Source organism: Schistocerca cancellata, chromosome 2 (assembly GCF_023864275.1).
Source record: "Schistocerca cancellata isolate TAMUIC-IGC-003103 chromosome 2, iqSchCanc2.1, whole genome shotgun sequence".
Classification (NCBI taxonomy): domain Eukaryota; kingdom Metazoa; phylum Arthropoda; class Insecta; order Orthoptera; family Acrididae; genus Schistocerca; species Schistocerca cancellata.
The window spans coordinates 751,725,125-751,735,482 of NC_064627.1; the positions used below are offsets into that span (position 1 = coordinate 751,725,125).

The 10,358-nt window shown below is 43.0% G+C and overlaps 1 pseudogene; it reads left to right on the forward strand.

Annotated features, from left to right (window-relative positions):
* Positions 1 to 8,257: 8,257 nt before the first annotated feature.
* Positions 8,258 to 8,950, forward strand: LOC126162429 (uncharacterized; annotated as a pseudogene).
* The last annotated feature ends 1,408 nt before the right edge of the window (positions 8,951 to 10,358 follow it).

A 10,358-nucleotide genomic window follows, 5' to 3' on the forward strand; every position in this document is an offset into this window, starting at 1 on the left:
ATGCTATTTATATCACAGCAGTATTTTCGATGCATGGATAATGGAGGACTTGGAAATTAGTGCCTTACGCATATTGTTCTACTATGCACTTGCATGAATTCTTAAAGTCACATTTTGTAATTGGTAAGGAACTTGTGGAGGTACAGCGATTAAACTTCAAAATAATAGCCTGAAATTGAATAGATTAAAGTTATTAAGACTGTTGTTTTCTTTTACTGTCATATTTTTTTTATAAAATAAAAGTGTAATGTATTTTGGAAAAAGTATCACACCCACCTCAGCCTAGCCCTTCCACCCACTTACTACGTGGCACAAGGAATACCACATGTGCAGCTGCCTGTAAACGATTCTCATTGGTCGTTAGCAGACTAATTTACCAAACACGTCGAACTGCTTCAGCGACAAAGCAAATAGATTGCCACATTGGTTGTATCGACTAATCTAAACTGACTCCAGCAGACTCGAGGGAAGTATGCCAAACCTACATATTGCGAAGTACCACAAACAAAATATGTAACATAAAACTGAAAGTTCTCAGAAAAAAGTACCTTTTAACATTTAATGTATTAAACGCTTTTTAAAACTATAGCCGGCCGGAGTGGCCGAGTGGTTTTAGGCGCTACAGACTGGAGCCGTGTGACCGCAACGGTCGCAGGTTCGAATCCTGCCTCGGGTATGGATGTGTGTGATGTCCTTAGGTTAGTTGGGTTTAAGTAGTTCTAAGTTCTAGGGGACTGATGACCACAGCAGTTAAATCCCATAGCGCTCAGAGCCATTTGAACTATTTTTTTAAAACTATATGAGCTTCATCAGAGTGAGAGCAGGCATGTTTGTATGATTGCCATATTGAAAAACATCAAATGTTTCGACGTTTGTTTATTTATCCTGAAGTCTTACTGATGTATTTGTTTGTTTCTTATGACCAGCACTCCGTTCAGCATTCGGTTGTATCTACATGTATAGCCTCTACAAGCCGCTGCTTAGGTTTTCATACCGTTTCTCTACTATAACTACAAATGTTCAACTACCATTGTAAATGTTTCAGCTAACATCGGAAACACAGAACTGTTTCAGGACACAGACGGAATTTTAAAATATGTGTACTGTACCGCGTATCAAACATTTTTCGTAGAGTGAATTGCACACACTGACTAGTATCTGTTGATTTTACGTCACTAATGAATAAATAACTCTTTTTTGTCGACGCGTATTCTTTACGCGCTCTGTTTCGCTGTTTGTGACCAACGTAAATACTGCAAAGTCGCAAGATGAAGTAAATAACTCTAGACAGCAATCGCAATATTGGTAAACCACATATTCTAAGTGAGTGTCTGCTGTTGATTAACTAGCACATTTCAGCTGTGAGAACATACTCACACTAATTAACAGTGAACAGTATATTTTTTAAAATTGAAGCTGCAGATCTTAGTTTAAGTAAACTGACCAACTTGCCTTCATTGAAGGATGCATATGACAGTAACAACGCATTGGGAAAATTTCCGTTCTCCGTCCGAGTCTACATAAGACGGGTGAAAAATGTACGATGTGTAATCAAAAGTACGTGGGCATCTATTAATGAACATCAAAGTGGGGCTTGTGCACCCTTCGCCTTTATACGCTTTCAGAGAGGTGTCGGAATGTCTGTGGAGGAGTAGAATCCCATTGTTGTTAAAGAGCTGAAACCAGAGAAGGTTGGGCACTTGCATCTCAGGTGAAATCTACGTACAAACTCATCCGAAAGGTGTTCATGGATTTAGATCGAGCCTCTAAGTAGGCCACTCAATTTCAGGGATGTTACAGTCTACGAACCATTGTCTCACAGAAAGTGCTTTCAAACAGTATGCATTGCGATGCTGATACAGTCATCGTCTCCGAACGGTTCCTCTTTAGTACGCAGCATATAAGGCCGTAAAACGTGCTGACACGCATTAGAATGTAGTGTTTCCTTAAGCAAAATGAAGGCACTAAAGCCTAATCGCGAAAAGCGCCTCCATACTGTAACACCACCCCGTTCATACTTCATTATTGGCGCTACACATGATAGGAGGTAATGTTCTCCAGGAATTCGCCAAACCCAAACCCTTTCATCGAGCTGCCACACAGTGTAGCGTGGTTCATCGGCCCAAGTCACTTGTTTCCAGTCTTCCCACAGTCCAGTGGCGTCACTTTTTACACCAACAGAAGCGTCGCTTATCACTGACTACTGAAATGTTTGTCGACAGTTGCTCGACCATTGAACGTCATTCTTTTTAACTTCCTCCGCACGGTCACTATGACAGCTCGCCTGCTCGTAGTACACTTACGGGTGTCTCCTTCCGCTGATTTCATACGATTTTTACAACCACTTCTACATAGCTCGACGGTCCCTGTCCGTCAGTACACGGTGTCTCTCTGGTCTTGGGTTAGCTGTAGCAGTTGCTTCACGCTTCCTCGTGGGGATCACTCTATCAACAGTCGACATGAGCAGTTTTAGAAGGACTGAAATGTCCCTGACGGATTTGTTACTCAGGTGACATCCAGCGCCCAGCCCACGTTCGAAACCACTAAACTCTCCTGACCACCCCATCGCACTGTCTCTGCTTTTCTACTGACAACACAAGTCTCCATTCCTGCTTTTATACAGGTGGATCCGCTTATGATTACACACAGTGGCCATGTTCGCATTACATGAAGATATCCGGTTGCTTTTGATCAGATAGTCGATACAGCTGCTGAGGAAACAACGGAACGTTACACGAATAGTGTTTTATTTTAGCACTAGGGGTGTAATTTATTTGTGTTATTTACGCTCTTAACACGAAATGCACAATAGTGTTATTCGTATCTAACCTTCGTGAAGTTGAAAAGTAGACCATTACATTGCTCGACAGGTGCTTGATGTGGCATATCACAGTCTAAGGTGACGATTTTGAGGTGTAAGTAATAATAATACACATAAATATCACTGGATATAAATCTAACTATCGGAGCAGTGAACATACTGTAATTCTTATCGTATCACAAAAAGAAAAAAATGAACACAATTAACATCTCACTTCATACCTGCGTGTGCATCGCTATGAAACTGTCAGATTAAGTCTGTGTGCCGGGCACGACATCAAACTCAGGCCTCACAAGGATTCGCAATAAAGTCTTCCTTAAACATAAAGGAAGTTAAATAAAAGCGCACAGACTGCCAGGGAATGGGAGATTCATTCTGGAAGCAACGATTAGCAGCTAAACCATTCTCTACGCCAAATTGTTTATCACGAATGTCAGACTAGCGAACTACACAGGACAGCTTCTGAAAGGTCTGGGAGCTAGGCGAGAGGCACTAGCTGTGAGGCGGGACGTGAGCAGCGCTTGGGGGACTTTGCTGAAAGGTAACGATTCGGATTAGAGTCTGGACCTTTGATACACAGTGTTAAAATCTGCCGAGAAGTTCTAAATTTATTACCTGCGTAAGCACCGGAAATTTCAATGGTCTTAAAAAAAAGGAGAGACATGTTTGTAAACATGAATAGCTTAGTTAAAAAAACATATCTATTGACACCAGCAGAGGGAAATCGAAAGCAGTAAACATGTTTTCCCCGCACGTAATTGGAGCTGTGTATACATACGTTGCCGTGACGCACTGGCTTAAATGTAGTTCGCCTGTTTTTTATTGACATCATTAACGGTACAGATTAACTTGTGTTGTTTGCGATAGGAAATGTGTACAGTGCAACATGGAGAGACCGACTTAATCGAATGCTTCTTCTGTTACACTTTCACTGTAATTAAATTTTTTACTGTTAACAGCTGAACAGTACAATGATCTAACACGGCAAGTGAAAACTTTAGTGAAATCTTAACATCTTTCTATATCTGCTTTAAGAACAAAACAATAATCAAATAAATCACTGAACTTAGATTATACGTGTTCTTTTCCTTAGCCCACTGGTAGAAAAACTTTTAGAGCTGCATAGAAAAAATATGATAAATTAATAATCTGAAGTTTCACTGCATCTGACTGTTATTTACAATTTAATTCATTGTAAGTTGAAAGTTCTACCTCACTTTTACCTGATAGACTGGCTCGTTATCATTTCCACATCCTTTCACTCGTTGTACCTCTCTCACTGCCAGAGAATCCCACAACTTTACAACTTCTGGAATCGGACAATATTCTGCGGGTTCTACTTTTCCGCGCCCTATGAGTAAGAAACCATTGCACTATCACTACGAAACAAACTGAATCTACTTCATTTGTTATTTGCATTTAAAAAAGTATTCTACTTCACTGCAAGACTGCGTAATAGTCTTTTTCTTAGGTTAGCCGCGATAAGCGATTTCTTTCATGCTTAACAGTCACAATACAGCTGAAACACTGTGTTCTAATTATGTATTTCCTTTTTAATCTGTGTAATCGGCTTCAGAAACACAAATGCACACTGATGAGCCAGAAAATTATGACCACCGAACTACTACCGATATAAGTCCGTCCAAGAGATAGCAGCGTCACGTGGCGAGGAATGGCACGGTGCATCTAATATCAGTGAGTGTGATTACCGTGTGTAGAATGGAGAACGCGTGCGATCTATCCAAATCTGGCCGAGGGCAGATTGTGATTGCCCGAAGGCTCAGCACGAACATTTCGGAACCTGCAATACTTGTCGGATGTTTGAAGAGTACTGTAGTTATTGTCTTCGATATGTGGCGAAACCAAGGGAAACCATGTGCAGACCCTTTTGGGGTTGGGCGGCCGCCCCTCATTCCAGATGTCGGACGTCGTAGGTTTACCCCCCACCCCCCCATTTTTCTGTGTCCTCTCCGGCTCCCCCCTTTTTGTTTTCCCCGCCCTTTTTCCCTTCATCCGCCCGGGTATTCCCCCCTCCCCCCCCCCCACTGCCTTAGGCTGTGGTGCGTTATTTTCCTCTCGGTGTTTGCGTGTTCAGAGTAGTGTGCCCGTTTTTACAGTGTTGCGAACAGAAAACTTACTGTCGCTGGGTATTTTAAATTGTGCCTGTGTCCTACCTGTATGTCTTCGTTACCATCGTCAACACCGTGTTTTTTTCTATTTTAACTTCCGCAACTTTTCCGCCACTTTACTGTATTTAACAAAGTCACCCTTTTATCCCCTTTATTATATTGTTTGTTATCTTCCCATTATGTTTTTTTAACTACTCTATTATCGGCTGTAGAGCGGCGTATTAAGCTGCTGTCAGCTGGCCACCCCCACCCCCATCCCCTCCCAGAGGGGGAAAAAATAGGTTGGACAGACTGCTAAAACGGACAGGCGGCAAACTGTGGAGGAACTACCATAACATTTTAATGCTGGGCAGATTACAAGTGTGACTGAACACACAGTGCAACGAACACTCCCGACGATGGTCCTTCACAGCCTATGACTCTTGTACAATACTGGCCATTAAAATTGCCACACCAAGAAGAAATGCAGATGATAAACAGGTATTCTTGGACAAATATGTTATACTAGAATTGACATGTGATTACATTTTCACCCAATTTGGGTGCATAGATATTGAGAAATTAGTACCCAGAGGAACCACCTCTGGCCGTAATAACGGCCTTGATACGCTTGGGCATTGTGTCAGACAGAGCTTGGATGGCGTGTACAGGTACAGCTGCCCATCCAGCTTCAACACGATACCATAGTTCATCAAGAGTAGTGACTGACCGCATATTTTCAATTAGTGAGAGATATGGAGAATGTGCTGGACAGGGCAGCAGTCGAACATTTTCTGTATCCAGAAAGGCCCATACAAGACCTCCAACATCCGGTCGTGCATTATCCTGCTGAAATGTAGGGTTTTGCAGGGATCTAATGAAAGGTTGAGCCACGGGTCGTAACACATCTGAAATGTAACGTCCACAGTTCAAAGTGCCGTCAGTGCAAACAAGAGGTGACCGACAGGTGTAACCAATGGCACCCCATACCATCACGCCGGGTGATACGCCAGTATGGCGATGACGAATATACGCTTCCAGTGTGCGTTCATCGCGATGTCGCCAAACACGGATGTGACCATCATGATGCTGTAAACAGAACCTGGATTCATCCGAAAAAATGACGTTTTGCCATTCGTGCACCCAGGTTCCTCGTTGAGTACACCATCGCAGGCGCTCCTGTCTGTGATGCAGCGTCAAGGGTAACTGCAGCCATGGTCTCAGAGCTGATAGTCCATGCTGCTGCAAACGTCGTCGAACTGTTCGTGCAGATGGTTGTTGTCTTGCAAACGTCCCCATCTGTTGACTCAGGGATCGAGACGTGGATGCACGATCCGTTACAGCCATGCGAATAAGATGCCTGTCATCTCGACTGCTAGTAATACGAGGCCGTTGGGATCCAACACGGCGTTCCGTATTACCCTAATGAACCCACAGATTCCATATTCTGCTAACTGTCATTGGATCTCGACCAACGCGAGCAGCAATGTCGCGATACGATAAACCGCAATCGCGATAGGCTACAATCCAACCTTTATCAAAGTTGGAAACGTGATGGTACGCATTTCCCCTCCTTACGCGAGGCATGACAACAACGTTTCACCAGGCAACGCCGGTTACTGCTGTTTGTGTATGAGAAATCGGTTGGAAACTTTCCTCATGTCAGCACGTTGTATGTGTCGCCACCGGTGCAACCTAGTGTGAATGCTCTGAAAAGCTAAACATTTGCATATCACAGCATCTTCTTCCTGTCGGTTAAATTTCGCGTCTGTAGCACATCGTCTTTGTGGTGTAGCAATTTTAATGGCCAGTACTGTATATGGCGGGCCCAGGAAATGACCTGGGGGGGGTCTCTGCAGACATCATGAGACTCTGGCATAAAAAGGGGGTGATACGCGATTACAAGAACTCAGCAAGAGAGTTCTCACAGCCTCTGTCACCTCAATTCTCCAACTTCGTACCTACACGTGGTGCCCTTGTTAAGCCGAGCAACTCAGCGGAAGGGTGGGTAACCAACCCCAGCGGGAAACTGAGTCGGTGAGCAGATAGGAGTTGGAGGACAGTGGAAGGCAACGGGAAACCACCACTGAACTATCCCAAAAAAACCCCATGGCTTCGCTCAGCTCAAAATGTTCCGGGGTTTCAAGTTCCCCAATCGGATCTCCGGGGGGGAACCAGGTTGAGAGGAGCTTCACGAAGAGTAAGATGGTGCAAAGAGAAGCACTGCATAGGAACAAGGAATGTAAGATCCATGTATCAAGGAAAACTAGACATAGTGAAAAGATAAATGGAGAAAATTAACATCGACATATTGGGAATAAGTGAAATTAGATGGACTGGCATGGGAGAATTTGCTTCGGATTGCCATATGGTGTATTATTCTGGGCATGATAACAACAGAAGTAATGGAGTAGCCTTCATAGTTAGTGATAAAGTGAGAAAAGCTGTAATGGGATGCAAATATAAAAATGATAGAATGATGTCCATCGGACTTCAAGGTCAGCCCCTCTACATCACAGTAATTCAAGTTTATGCACCAACAACCGATGCTGAAAAGGAAATTATTCACCAGTTCTATGGAGATTTACAAGAATTACTACTGTCAACACCAAAAAAGGATATCGTCTTCATAGTTGGAGATTGGAATGCAAAAGTGGGAAATGAAGCTGTAGAAGGTATAACAGGGAAATATGATCTTGGTACAACAAATGAAGCTGGACAGAGACTCCTAGAATTCTGCCAAGAAAATTCATTGATAATTACTAATACACTGTTTCAACTACCAAAACGACGCCTATATACCTGGACTTCGCCAGATGGCCAACACCAGTACCAAATTGATTACATACTTTGTGATCAGAGGTGGAAGAGCGCGGTTCAGTCAGCTACAACAAGACATGAGGCTGACTGCTGATCAGATCATGAGCTCCTGATTGCAAAATTTCGGCTGAAACTTCACAATGTAGCAAAAAGTATCCCAACTTGCAGATGCGACCTTAACTCTATACCCTCCGACTATGCTGTAGAGGTACAAAACAGATTTAATGTATTACAGCTGGAGGAAAAAAGCTCGCAAGAGATGTGGACAGAAGTAGCTAATACTGTCAAGGAGGCCGCAGAGAAACACATTCCCAAGAAAAGGAACAGTAAGAAGGCTAGATGGCTATCAGTTGAGGCACTGCAAGTTGCAGAAGAACGAAGGAAAGCAAAAATCAAGGGAGATAGATCAGCTATGTTTGAATTAAATAAAGATTTTCAGAAATTAGCTAGAAGAGATAAAAATATATTCTTTAATGAACAGTGCAAGGAAGTTGAAGATAGTAACGGAATGGGGAAGACAAGAGATCTTTACAAGAAAATTAGAGAAATTAAAGGAAAATTCCAGGCAAAAATTGCAATGATAAAAGATAGAAACGGGAAAGATCTGAGTGAAGCAGAGGATGTTAAGGAAAGATGGGCAGAATATGTAGAAGACCTATACAAGAAAGAACTGCATCATGACAGGGCTCCTACTGCTGATGTTAATGTTAATTTAGAACTAGAGCCAGATATTTTGGAGAGCGAAATCCAGTGGGCCCTTGAAAATATGGCTGATAACAAAACTAGTGGGCATGATGAAATACCAGCAGAATTGTTTAAAGTCACTGGAAAGGATGCAGTGAAAGTGCTGCACTCAATATGTCAAAAAATATGGATCACGCAGCAGTGGCCATAAGACTGGAAAAGATCAGTATTCATCCCCATTCCAAAGAAGAAAAGTTCTAAAGAATGCTCAGATTACCGAACAATCGCACTTATTTCACACGCTAGCAAAGTTATGTTGAAAATCTTACAAAATAGACTTCGCCAATATCTAGATCGAGAGCTACCAGAAGAACAAGCTGGATTTAGGAAAGGAAGAGGAACTAGAGATCAAATTGCTAACATTCGGTGGATTATGGAAAAAGCGAGAGAATTCCAGAAAGATGTGTACCTCTGCTTTATTGACTACGCCAAAGCCTCTGACTGCGTCGATCACAACAAACTATGGAACGTACTGAAAAACATGGGTGTACCAGATCACCTCATTCATCTGATACGGAGTTTATACCTTGACCAAGAAGCCACGGTGAGAACTATGTATGGAACAACGAAATGGATAAAGATTCAGAAAGGGGTCCGGCAAGGCTGCATACTGTCACCGTACTTATTCAATCTATATGCAGAACATGTTATGAGGAATGCGAGGCTAGATAAAGGAGAAACAGGAATTAAAATAGCTGGAATAAATATAAACAACCTCAGGTACACGGATGATACGATCCTTTTGGCAGAAGGTGAAGAAGAATTGAGAACACTCTTACTGAAGGTGAAAGACGAAAGTGAAAAGTCGGTCTTATGCTGAATGTGAAGAAAACGAAAATTATGGCAACTACACCTACCAATTCGTGGGATATAGCAGCAGAAACCATGGAGGTAGTGACCACATTCAGTTATCTCGGTTCCCAGATCTCTGCTGATGGCGACTGCAGCCATGAAATCCGGAGACGCCTGTTGCTCGGTAGACAGGCGATGTCAAACCTTGACAAGGTTATATGGTCCAGAGATATAACACTAGCAACAAAGATTTATATGGTCCAGAGATATAACACTAGCAACAAAGATCCGTATTGTGAGGGCTATGGTCTTTCCAGTTGCGATGTATGGATGTGAGACCTGGACCATTAGAAAGGCTGAACGGCGAAGAATTGACTCCTTCGAATTGTGGTGTTGGAGGAAACTTCTTAGAGTTCCATGGACTGCAAAGAGAACCAACAGATCAATATTGGAGCAAATTAAACCAGATTTCTCCCTGGAAGGTCTAATGTTAAAACAAAAGCTGACCTACTTTGGACACACAATGCGAAGGCATGCCTCGCTGGAAAAAACATTAATGCTGGGGAAGATTGAAGGAACTAGAAGAAGAGGACGTCAGAGGATGATATGGATCGATGGCATCACAGAAGCAATGTGTTCCAACCTGGAAGGTCTACGGGAGAAAGTGCAAGACAGGAAAAAGTGGCGTGATTTGGTTCATGGGGTCACGAAGAATCCGAAAGTGCAAGACAGGAAAAAGTGGCGTGATTTCGTTCACGGGGTCACGGAGAGTCGGAACCGACTAAACGAATAGAGAGAGAGAGAGACTGTATATGGCAATGTTAACACCATAACATCAGCAGCTACGATTGAAATGCCCACGTGACCATCGGCACTGGAAGTTGGCGCAGTGGCAGAGTGTTGCATGGTCTGATGTATCGAGATAGCTTCGTCAGCATGCCGATGAGAGGGCGCGAATCTGTCAACCTCCAAGGGAACAGCTTTTTGACACCTGTACTCCTGCGGGATGGAGACAAGATTGCAGTGGGATTATAATGCCCTGGGGAATATTTACGTGGCCACCCTTGGGTCCA